At 42.1% G+C, this 12,137-nt stretch overlaps 1 protein-coding gene and 1 pseudogene across 10 annotated transcripts in view; both read left to right on the forward strand.

Moving 5' to 3' along the window:
- Positions 1-1,552: 1,552 nt before the first annotated feature.
- LOC306655763 (large ribosomal subunit protein uL30-like) lies at positions 1,553-5,264 on the forward strand (annotated as a pseudogene). The gene is made up of 2 exons: positions 1,553-2,245; positions 5,123-5,264. The product of its transcript is annotated as a large ribosomal subunit protein uL30-like (transcript).
- Positions 5,265-8,977: 3,713 nt separating this feature from the next.
- Positions 8,978-12,137, forward strand: part of OSBPL6 (oxysterol binding protein like 6) — a 239,523-nt gene continuing 236,363 nt past the window's right edge. For 2 of the 9 annotated variants that reach the window (XM_079132198.1, XM_079132197.1), the window contains exon 1: positions 8,979-9,166. The gene's annotated coding sequence lies outside the window, so the exon portion shown is untranslated. Of the gene's footprint in view, positions 9,167-12,137 lie in introns of all 9 variants that reach the window. The other 7 variants (XM_079132200.1, XM_079132199.1, XM_079132193.1 and 4 more) reach the window with 5 other exon arrangements.

The raw sequence follows: 12,137 nt of genomic DNA on the forward strand, positions 1-12,137 counted from the left end.
CTAGGACCCTGATGCCAAAGGACAGCTGTTTGAGAACAGTGTAAACAGAGATTGGCTATGGCAGCTGAATTGTCCCCATGTGTATTAAGTCCCTCTCCTCCTGGGATGGATTAGAGCAGAAAGCATGGAGAGTAGAATATGGGACCCAAGCTGGAACCAGGACCACATCATCCTGCACTGCCAAGACATCTGGTTAGAGCTATAAGGATTGTGAAAATTCTGAATCCCCTCCAGGTCATTAAAAGATCAGTTGTCAAGGTAGGAGGATAGAACACAGTTTATTGCATAGTTGATATTTGAACCTCCATTCACCCAGATCTTAATGTATCCTAGTGCAAGGGATGAGGAAGTATTTGAGGCCAAGAGAGCAGAGTTCTAGAACTTCCATCAATCAGCATGACCATGGGCAAGTCACAATATTTCACTGCCTCAGCCTTCTCTTATGACAAATAGAAATCTTATCTATGTATTTCACCAGTGGTCATACGATAAGATGAGAAATTAAACTGGAAATGTTATAGCTGAATAATGCCACACGTAATTTGTATAACAATATATAATGCTGCTGCTTTTGGTAATTATTGATATACCTAATGTTAGTATACAATCTCTTTTGTCTATACTCATATAAGGCAGCACATACTTACATCTCTAGAACTAATCTGATATTATGGTACAATCTTAAGAGTTTTATCAACTTAAACATATCTTAACATTAGCTTTAAAAGTGTAAACCAAGAACAATGTAATACTTTTAAAAATTTTTTATAACTCTATTTTATTAATTCATTTTTTTAATGTGATACTAAGGATTGAACCCAGTACCTCACACTTGTTAGGCAAGCGCTCTACCACTAAGCCACAACCCCAGCTCCATAATACTTTTGAGTGTTATTGAACCCATTCTTTTCCAAATACTTTCAGTGGAAAGACTCAAATATAAAAACAAAATAAGATTTTTTTTATCCATTCATGAAAGAATCTATTGATTGAGAAAAAATGCAGTAACTCAAATTTACTATTGACTTGGTCATATATTTAAGTGAATTGTATTTTATTAATCAAGACAGTGCCTATATACATTTGAAAAAGCATAGGTCACCATTATGTGTGAGACATTGGTTCTGTGGACAATATTTATGTGCATATGGATTCTCAGACTGTGGACTGATGAGTCCAAAGTCTCCCTGTGGTTTTCAGAAGGCAGGTTGGTTTTGGGTTCTTGCAGTGGGCACAAATTTATCACTGAATAAATGTTTGATTGAATTAAGCGATTCAAAAGTATTAATTATCCATGATATACAAGCTTCAGACAAAGAGCTGCCTTTATGAAGCTTATAATCAAGGAGAAGGAATAACATAAGTCTAAAACTGCCAATAAAAAAAGCAGAATGTAGGAAGAGTGCTGGAAGCAGTCCTGTGGGATTAATGGTCACATTCCTGGCAGGGATCAGGAAGTTTCATAAGGATCATGACACTTTGTGTTTCACCTCAAGAAGGATGAACTTTGGAAGATAAAGATACCCCAAATAGCTCTTTCCTGACTGGAACCATGGAGAATGCTGCAGAGAATAAAAAGAAGGTTCCTACTGTGCCATAAACCCTCAAGAAAAAGCAAAGAAATTTTGCAGATGTGAAAGTAAAGCACCTGAGAAAAAAGTTTGCCCAAATGATGTTTTGAAAGGCAAAGCCAAGCACTATCACAAGGAATATAAGCAGATGGACAAAACTGAGATTTGAATGTCTAGTATGGCAAGAAAAGTTGGCAACTTCTCTGTACCCAAATTAACATTTGTCATCAGGATCAGAGGTATTAGCGGTGTGAGTCCAAAGATTTGTGAAGTGTTCCAGCTTCTTTCCTTCGCCCGATCTTCAATGGCACATTTGTTAAGCTCAGTAAGTCCTCAATAACATGCTGCAGCATTGTGGAAGCATATATTGCATGGGGTTACCCGAGCCTGAAGTCAGTGAATGAGCTAATCCATAAATGCAAATATGACAAAATTAATAAGAAAAAAAATTGCCTTAATAGATAACACTTTGATTGTTCTGTGTCTTGGTAAATATGGCATCATCTTCCTGGAGTATCTGATCCATGAGCTCTACACTGTTAGAAAACACTGGAAAGAAGCAAATAATTTCCTGTGGCTTTTCAAATTATCTTCTCCATGAGGTGGAATGAAGAAAAGACCACCCATTTTGTGGAAGGTGGAAATACTGGTAACAGGGAAGACTTGATCAATAGGCTTGTTAGAAGGGTGAAGAAAAGAAAGAAAGAAAGAAGGAAGGAAGGAAGGAAGGAAGGAAGGAAGGAAGGAAGGAAGGAAGGAAGGAAGGAAGGAAGGAAGGAAGGAAGGAAGGAAGGAAGGAAGGGAGAGAGATCAAGTGAGAGAGAGAAACCAAACAACATTTGTCCAGATCCTTCTATGCAGGAGGTATTTGCTTACTACTGTAACCACTCTCGTGATGACCTACTAGGTATTTAAAGTCTTTCCCAATTAATTATTTCTTCTTCTTCTTCTTCCTCCTCCTCCTCCTCCTCCTCCTCCTCCTCCTCCTCTTCCTCCTTCTTCTTTCTTTTTTGGTACAGGGGATTGAACTCAGGGGCCCTCAACCACTGAACCACATCCCCCGCCCTATTTCGTATTTTATTTAGAGACAGGGTCTCATTGAGTTGTTCATTGCCTTGCTGTGGCTGAGGCTGACTTTGACCTTGAAATCCTCCTGCCTCAGCCTCCCAAGCCACTGGGATTACGGTGTGCACCACCATGCTGGTTTTCCTAACTCTCTTATAAAAGAAGAACTTGAGACTTTAACAGGCTCAGAAACATGGTCAAAGTCAAACAGGTAGGAATTGGTAGTAAGTTTACAACCTCAGTCTTTCTGACTTTTCTCTTTCCAATTCACCAGTTTTCCTCAAATTTAGTTTTCTCTTAAGACTTTTGCCTTTTTTTTCTGCCATATCTATATACCATCTACAGTATTACTTTCTGAATATGTTTTTATTAGACTTCTTTTTTAAAAATTTGAAATGAATTCATTTGAAAATATATTTTGTATCACAACCATATCAAAAGCTGCAAATAGAAAATAACCTTAAACGCTGTGAAAAACAATGAACGCAAAATTTTGTTGAATTCTGGAAACACCCTATTGTGATCAATGGCTCCTGCCTGGGATCTGCTTGTTATTTGTGAAAATGGGAGATACCCAGTTGTTAAAGAAATGTTACAAACATGAATACTAAACTAAGACTTGCTTCTTCAGGTCAACCCACCAAATAAAAGAGAATTAAAAAGAAAGATTTTCTCATTCTCATTCAATGTCTTCAAAATGCCCTGTCTGGGAACCACCTAAATTATCTCACCACACCTCTGGTATATGACCCATTTCTCAAAATAGTAGTAAAGGGTTTGGAGATAAATACAGGGAAATAGTCTTTCCAAGGCATGGGAGGAAAGACCTCACTTGCCTTAGGTTAGAAGCATCTATCATTATGCTAATGTTTATTAAGAGGATTAACATAACAAGAGAATTCTAGGGTCTGTGGGCTGAGTAAGTATGTTTTAGATTTGAGTTTACTAACATGAAAGTCTGGTCTTTCAAATTAAACCCTGGGAAAGGGAAACAGTAGGTTCTACTTTACTAATTTTATTCAGCAATCTTTGGAGGAAAGTTCATTTCATATTTTGGTGTTTTGTCATGTGTATGCCCAAACATTTCTTTTTCCATGTGGATTAAATCTGTGTTTGAGTGAGTGTGTGTGTGTGTGTGAAAACCAGGAAATGGAACACTGTAATGGTCTCTCCCAGGTACTAGGATCTTTGACAGTGATCAGCACTGTGTGGTAGCTGAGGCAAGTGGGCCCTACATTTCCTCTCCTCAATCTCACCAAATGACTAGTAGAATGAAAATGTCTCCATCATAACTCATGCAAACACTTATTATCTTGATCCAAACCTTCAGAAATCTAATCCATCAGAAAATTCAGTTGGCTCTACCCTAAGATACACACTGAATTCTACTACTTCTTACCACAGCACTCCACCACCTGGCCCTAAGCTGCCTTTATCACCAACTGGGCTGAAGGGAATAGCCTGTGTGATCTCATGCTTGCTCCCCTAAAATCTGTTTTCAACACAGCAGCCAGAGTGGCTCTTCTCAAACAGGAGTCAAATAACTCACTCCTCTCCATGGAATCCTGTGATGGATCCCTGTCTCAGTCAAAGTAAAATTCAAAGTCCTCACAACAGCCTCCAAGCACTATATGATCTGGCCCTCATTACCTCACTCCCCCACTTGCTGTTCCAGGCACTCTGGACTTCTTGCCCTTTCTGGAACACAAGGCATGCCCCCTCCACAGGGTTCATAGTGACTGGCCTCACTGACTGCAGTGGGAACCTCCCCTGTACCCACATATCTACTTGATTGACTCCTCATTTCTTTCAAGTCTTTGCTCAAGTGTCATCTCAATGAAGCCCAGATTGATCACTTTATCTAATAATGCCACTTGGCAAGTTGGCTCCAACCCCTTTAACTTTCCCCCCATATCACTTACAAGTTTCTGATATGCGATGTATTTACTCACCTATTTAGTCTATTTCCTGTCTACCTCTACTAGAATGTGAGCTTGGTGAGGGCAGAGTCTTTTTGCTTACTCATAATATCTCAAGCACCTAGAATAATACCTAATTTATAGTACACATTTAGAAAGTATTTATTGAATTAAATGAATGAACCAATACTTTGCTCCCTGCCATAACAGTTTAACCTGTTCCTGTAAACTCCATAAAATCCCAGTTCTCTATCCTCTAGGCACTCTGAATGAGGGGTTCACTCTGAAGTGGAGACAACAGTGTTCTCTAGGCTGAATCAGTAAGTCATCTGGGCAGATCACAACAGGTTTGGAGAAGAGGTTGTAGGACATAATGGAGTACTGAACTTAGAGATTAGATTCACCCAAATAGGGTAATATTAGTAATTAATTTAGTAATATTAAAAATATTTTCAAAGTCAAACCCTCTCAATGAACAGATACTATATAAAATACAGATATTTTTGTTGCTTGTATAGTGCACAGCTAGAGCACCACCTCAATTCTCTTCACTTCCCATTTCTCCAGGCCTCTGAACTACTTGCCCTGTCATTGCTGCCGGCAAGTGATTGTCCCAGTACAGGACCTGAAGCATCTCAGCCACAGACTTAAGCTATTGGCAGACAAGTTTTCATCAGGGAAGCAGAACCACTATGAGGAAGTTGAATAAGGAAATTTATCATAGGAATCAGTCCTCATATTTGTGGGAGGAGATAGAGAAGTAAAGAATCTAAAAAGTTGAAGGATCTCTGACGAGCCTTAATGCAGACAAAGGAGTCAAAGCTTGCAGGAGAACCTGGAAGCCAGGCACACCCAGCTGTTGTAGTGGGACCACAAAGAAGGCTGGTAGAGAAATCTGTAGGGTTTTGGCTCTTTGTGACCGCCATCTCTGAGTCTCTCTGAAGAGTTTGTTAGCTGGCCTGTGATTATAGTTACTCTGCAGAAGAGAACACAGCAGAGAGGAACGAGAACAAACAGAATTCCTCTTGCATTGTATCTCATTGGTTAGAAATGGCACTTGTCTTTTGCCACTTTGAACCAATGATGACTTCAGAATGTAATGGCTGCCATGTAATTTTCAAATATTAGACAACTTCAGTTTTGTCCATCTGAACAAATATGGATCTATAAGCATAAAGGAAAGGGGAATTTGGGGGATCACAGGTCCCAACATAACCAAGTTGTCTCAAAAACAATCCAGCACAAGTACCTTACTTAGGCTACAGAGCATGGGATTTATTTTGCACCTGCCAAAAAGGTCAGATGACTCAACCTGGAAGCAGGAAGAACTAACCACCGGTGAGGTAAGTTTTGGACAATTGGAGATAGGAAATGGGAGGTAGCTTACTGGTAAATTTATTTGGTCCTCCCTTGAACAGACTGATCCTGGGCACAGTTTCCCTTTTTCCTTCCTCCCTCCCTCCCTCCCTTCCTTTCTTTCTTCCTTGTTTTTCCTTCTTTCCTTCCTTCTTGGGATTTAACATAGAGGCACACTACCACTGAGACACACTCCCAGTCCCTTTTATATTATATTTTGAGACTGGGTCTTGCTAAGTTGCCCAGGCTGGCCTTGAACTTGCCGTCTTCCTGCCTCAGCCTCCTAAGTCACTGGCATTACAGACATGTGTAATCCTGGGCATGGTTTGCTATAGAGTCCATCCATAGACACTTTGCATGACCAAGCAACTAGTGATGTCTTTTCAGGTTCATGAAATATAGGCTAGGTTGGACATCTTACCATGTGTTAGTCAGCTTTCTGTCATTATGAACAAAACACCCGACAAGAACAACTTAGAGGAGGAAAAGTTTATTTTGAGTTCAGTTTCAGAGGTACAGTTCATGGAGGACCAACTCTTTTGCTCTGGGCCCAAGCTGAGGCAGAACATCATGGCTGAAGGGTATGGTGGAGAAAAGCTGCTCAGCTCATGACAACCAGGAAGCAAAAAGAAAGGTCAAGTTTCCAGGGGCAAAATATAAATTCCAAAGGCATGTCTGTAGCAACCTACTTCTTTCAGCTATACCCCATATGTCTACAGTTACAACTCAGTTTATTAATTCATAAATGAATTAAACCATGGATTAGATTACAGTTCTCACGATCTAATCATTTCATCACTGAACATTCCTACATTAACCAGGAACGTTTTTGGAGGGGGATATCTCATATCCAAATCATAACAATCATTGTTTCCTATTCTTTCCTGTCTCACTTCTCTTTTTCCTCAATCCTGATTTCCTGGGATTGCATTTTTCAATGAAGTATTAGCACTTCAGTCTTCCACTTCAGCTAAAATAGTACCCATAAAAAATTTTCGATGAAAATAAAGTGTGAGTTGCATGAATGGATGGTTGGGACAATGATTCATGTGAGATTCAGTTAATTTGATGTGTTGGAAGTATAGCATTAATAGTACCAGTAAAGAACACCATTGTCTTCCTTCACTGAAAAAGTCCTTGAACATGTATTTCTCTGAGACAAATAAAAGGGATGAATAAAGGGAGCAAAGATCCTTTTAGCCAACATATAACTTGTGACTTAAATTCTCAGCAAGAATATACACTTAATGAAAACATTGCACTGTGGCACTTTTCTGAGCAATAACCCTGCCATAATTCAAGAAGCAGTGAAAAGCCTGTTACTCATATTTATGAATCTATGCCACTCTGAGTTTTCAAAATGTTGTGTTGCACAGAGTGGAGAAACTGCCTTGGTATGCAGTTCCATACATCCAGCTCTTTTTAATTCACCCATTTCTCTGGATGGATGGGTGTAGTGACATTTCATCTTATTTGACCATTTGTCAATGAGACAGGTAGGAGACTTCTCTCTGAAACCTGGTTTTAAAAATAATAAAGGACACACAGATATTATGGAATAGAATGAAAAGGGTGAAGCATTCTTATGATAAAACATGAGATTTGTATTGTGGTAGTTCTCACTTTCCCCCCATAGTTTATTGTTTGGTAAATCCCTATTTACCATTCAGTGAACTTTTTGGAATTAATTCTTTAGGTTAAAGACTCTTGCGTTCTCTCATATTTCATCCACACATATACATACATGTATATTTATGTACTTATGTGCATTTGTGAACTTTTAATTCAGCAGAATTTCTGTCAATGGAACCCAGACGGAAGGAGTAAAAAGGTGCCTATGGTCAAGTGAAAGTCAGCAGACTCATTACTCCCTTGAGGAGACTGTCTTCATAAGACAGCAGTTTAAGGTGAGACTGCTGCATATCACAAGGTCCCCCATTTGCTATTTTGTGACTGAAGAATATGAGAACTTGCTAGTTAAGGTGGAAGAAGTTAATCCAAAAGGTGAGAGTCAAGACAAATTGCATATGGAAAGAGTGCAAAGTTGACTGTTACATAGCAAATTGGGATTTTATTTAGTAGAGAGAACAGTGAAATGCTATCAGAGTTGCCTCAGTGAGGAGCAAGTTCTTCAATTTTTAAAGTCACCCTGGCATAATACCTATCCCCTCCTAGAGAGCCCACAAAGTACCCCAGAGTCGTTTTTGTAAGCGTTCCTGTGAGGTCCAGTCAATGTTCTCTGGATTTTTCCCCCCTGAAGATGGTGATGACAAAAATGTCTTGACATGCTGACATTTCCTCAATCATTCCTTTACAGAAGAAATGTCTATGCAAATATTTAAATTACCCCGTCTCTCCCAGCAAATTTGCAGTTAGACCAATCTGCTCCTGGATACAGGCCAGAACAGCTTAAGTGTGGAAAGGTTTAAGGGGTGGGAAGGGTGTAGTGAGGTGGGGCTGACATTGCTAGGCTTTGCCAAGGACTTGAAGTCATGGGCCAGTCCTTCCATTTACAGAACCCAAGTGTTTCTCTGGATCTGGGAAGTTTTTGCTCCCAGTGACAGTCAGGGACAGGGAGCGGGCACACAGTGTACGACTAATGAATGACGGCCTCAGAAGGGCGCCAAGGGACAGGGGCCTGGCAGCGCCTAGGGGAGGCCGCCAAGCTGCTGCTCCTTCTGAATCCGCTCTCCCACGGTGCTCGTAGTGGCTGTGCTCCAAGGCCTGAGCGCTAGAGTCATTCGAGGCCATTTCTTTCAAGCCCCGCCAGCCCACCTCTACGGCCAGTTAGGGTGTCCAATGGTGGGTGATCTCCGGACCCCAGGGATTTCAACCGCGGCCTGGGGGTGAATCCAGGGAGTTGGACCTCGAGCGAAGGGGTCGCAGTGCACCCAGCTTCTCCGCGGTGCAGGGAGGGGCACTCAGCAGGCGGGTGCGTAGAGGGAGCGCCCGCCCGCCGCCAGTGGCTCCACTCCAGCCCAGCCGGCTAGCGGGAGCCGGGGGCGGGGAGCCCGGAGCGCCGCCCCGCCAGCGCGCCCCGCCCGTGGGAGAGGAGGGGCTGCGGCGCGCCGGACCACTGGAGGCGCAGCACCGCCGCCGCCACCGCTGCCGGTTCTGGGGACCGCGGACCCGCGCGCAGGCGGCGCCCGAGCCTCCGCTCCTCAGCCAGCTCGCGCGCCCGCTGCTTGCCTGGGCCGTCTCCCGCCTCCCGCGGTGACCGCGGCAGCACCCGCCGCGTTGCTGCCCGCCCCCCAGGTAGGTGTCTTAGCTGCAGAGGGGATGCTTGGGGCGGACACCACAGTGCCCGCAACGCGGCCCGGGGCATTGTGCGCGTCCGGCGGGCCGAAGACCCCAAGAGACGCATGGGTGGTCAGCCGCAGCTTCGGGCCCCTAAGGCATCGCTGTCCCCTGGGGCTCCCCTTTCCAGATTGCTCGGGCGACCTGGAGCGGGGGGCGGTAGTGTCAGTCGTTAGCGCGGCCAGGGTGGGAGGGGGCGACTATGTCACGGTGCCGACTCGCCGACCTCCCTCCCTTGGTTGCCGGGGAATTCCGGCCGGCTGGCACTCGCGCCCGCATTCCCCCGCGCAACCCAGCGCCCCAGTCCGTTCACCCCCCGGCTGGCTAGGGATTGAAGCTGGAGCCGGTAGAAGGACTGATGTAATTGTCAGCGGAGAACCGAACCGGCGCGCCTGAGAGCGCCCGCGCCGGCGCGAGCTAACGCCTACGCCGCACCTTTCAGGGAATCGGGGGAGCCGAGAGGAGCGGCTGGGGAAGTTGTGCATTGGGTTTTGTTGTGCGCGTGCACTGCGGACTGCCCTCGTGGGGTACCCCTGCCCACCCCCTGCTGGCGCCCCTGCAGCCCTCTCTGCAGCCTTCATCCACACTCGTGGCCGGGGACGAATCTGCCTTCCCTGGTTCAGATCGGGACAGGGTTTGCATTGCAGTCAAGACGTGCTTCCCCTGCATTGAGCCAGGAGCTGCCCGCAGATCGTGTCGCCGGGGATGCTGGGGGAGGAGGGGATGGGAAACCTGGAGAGGAAGCCGGGAAGAACTAATGACACCAGCAGATTTTTTTTTTTTTTTTTTAAAGCCTGTACTGTGTATAGACACAGCCGCAAGCCAGCTTTTAAGCTGTTTTTGAAAAGTTATGACCAGATACTGATTTTGTGGCAATTCTGTAATATACCTGAAGGGTTGCTTAAACTAGAGATTCAAAGCTTGGGGGAAAGCATTACATAATGGACATGAAGCAAATGACACAAAACAAAGTGAACCTAATGGGTTGCCAGATTATTTCCCTCTTCCGGACAAAAAGTCCTACGTGGCCTTTTCTAAGAATTTTCACTTTAAAATCATTGGGTTAGATTTAGCAAATTGTATATTATATTCAGTGGCGATATATTCCCTGAGTAGCAAAATAATCTTTCTTGAACATTTTTTCTTAAATTAGAAAATCGCATGTTAATGAAGTTATATATCACAGAGATGAATAATGAATGTTGTCTTCTAAGGTAAAATTAAGAAATTTTCCGTCTTATCCTTTTAAACTTTGTTTTCCTTTTGTTAATTTTTGCTTTTATTTTTCCTTCTTTCACATCCCCCCACTTTGCTTTTTTGGAAGCATTTCTACAGTTTTGGGTACTGCAACTTCACAGTGTTGATATTCCTCCCGAATGTAACAGCATTGCAGATACAAAGACTAATAATAAGTGAAAGGGAAGACCTCGCAGTAACTCTGGGAGTGAGCAGGGTTCCCAAGGTCGAAGTGAAGCTGCAGTGTAACTCAGCTATAATCACCTACAGAGAATATGCACAGCCTTCATTGGGTTCTCAAAGAGGTCCTGATTGGTAGAATATCATTCCTATTATTCGTTGCAGCTAGACCATATATTTTCCCTAAAAATATTTTTTTCTCAGAATAAATACAAAATATTTTGAAATTTAAATCTTTGCTTTTAGGAAACCTAAGAAAATCCTGGTTTGCTTGCGTTTTCAGTTGTGATGTTGATAACTCAGTTACACATTCAATATATGGATCTTTACCTTTGGGGATACCTAAGTTTCAAGGGTTTCAAGACATATGATAGGGATTTATCATATGTCTCTTGGCTCTGGTCCGATGTAGTTTTGTAGGACTTATGCAGGATCATGTAATATTTGTTTTCTTATTCCTAGGTTGATTTATCCTTATGTTAACTTTACTCCAACAAGAAGGATAAAGTCGTTTTAAGATGAAATGTTTTTAAGATGAAATGTGACTGGAGGTTTGTAGTAGTACTGCAGATCGAGAATTGAGTAAAATTATAAATAGATAATAGTTTCCTGTGACTATTGGTAACTATTAGATTAAAAAGAAGATTTAAATTTTATTAAAATGTCTTGGCTAACTATCATCCAGTGATCATTCACCGGATAATTAGTCACTGAATATCCTCTATGTTCAAGAGACTAGTCTATGCACTGTGGGAGACACAAAGAAGAATAAAGGGATGTCTTTGCCCTCAAGAGTTTGCAGTCTGGTTGAAAAGATAAAGCATAAATTCTCAAGAGAGGGTTTTTTTTTTTTTTCCCTGCAAAAGTTAAATAATAATTTTCATTAAAAAAAAAAAAAAAAAACTCTTTAAAGGGTTTTATACTGTCCATTCACTTCTGGGATTTAAAATTTTTTTTCTCACTCAACATCATATTACTAAGATTCATTCATGCTGTATGTGGCTACAGTTCATTGACTTTCACTGTCCTACAACATTCCATTATGTGTCCTATAGCACAGTATTTTTCTATGCTCTTACCAGTGGCTATTCATTTGTTTGTTTTTCATCTTTTATAAAGCACAGTGTTGCTCTGATCATTGTTTTCTGGGGCACATGTGCAACATTTACATTGGGTAAAACTAGGAATAGAATTGCTGGTTTGTAGAGTTGTATGAATATTCAACTTACTCGGTCTTGTCTGATTATATTCTAGAATAGTTGTACTAATTTATTACAAGTGAGGAAAAAAGGCTAACACAAATAACCAAATACAAATAACCAGCGTTTGTTTTTTTTTGCATACATGTATATGTTGAGGCACACTTTTTTTTTTATTTAAAGCAAGAGAGTGATGAACATAAAACAGGATGGCAACTGTCTTTTGTTAGGGATGACACAGGGGAGAGCACATAGATGAGTATGTTATTGGTAATGATCCTGTACTTGGGTTTGGTGAAAAGTTCATAGGTTAT

This window comes from Sciurus vulgaris (assembly GCF_902686455.1).
Source record: "Sciurus vulgaris genome assembly, chromosome: 3".
In the NCBI taxonomy this organism is placed as follows: domain Eukaryota; kingdom Metazoa; phylum Chordata; class Mammalia; order Rodentia; family Sciuridae; genus Sciurus; species Sciurus vulgaris.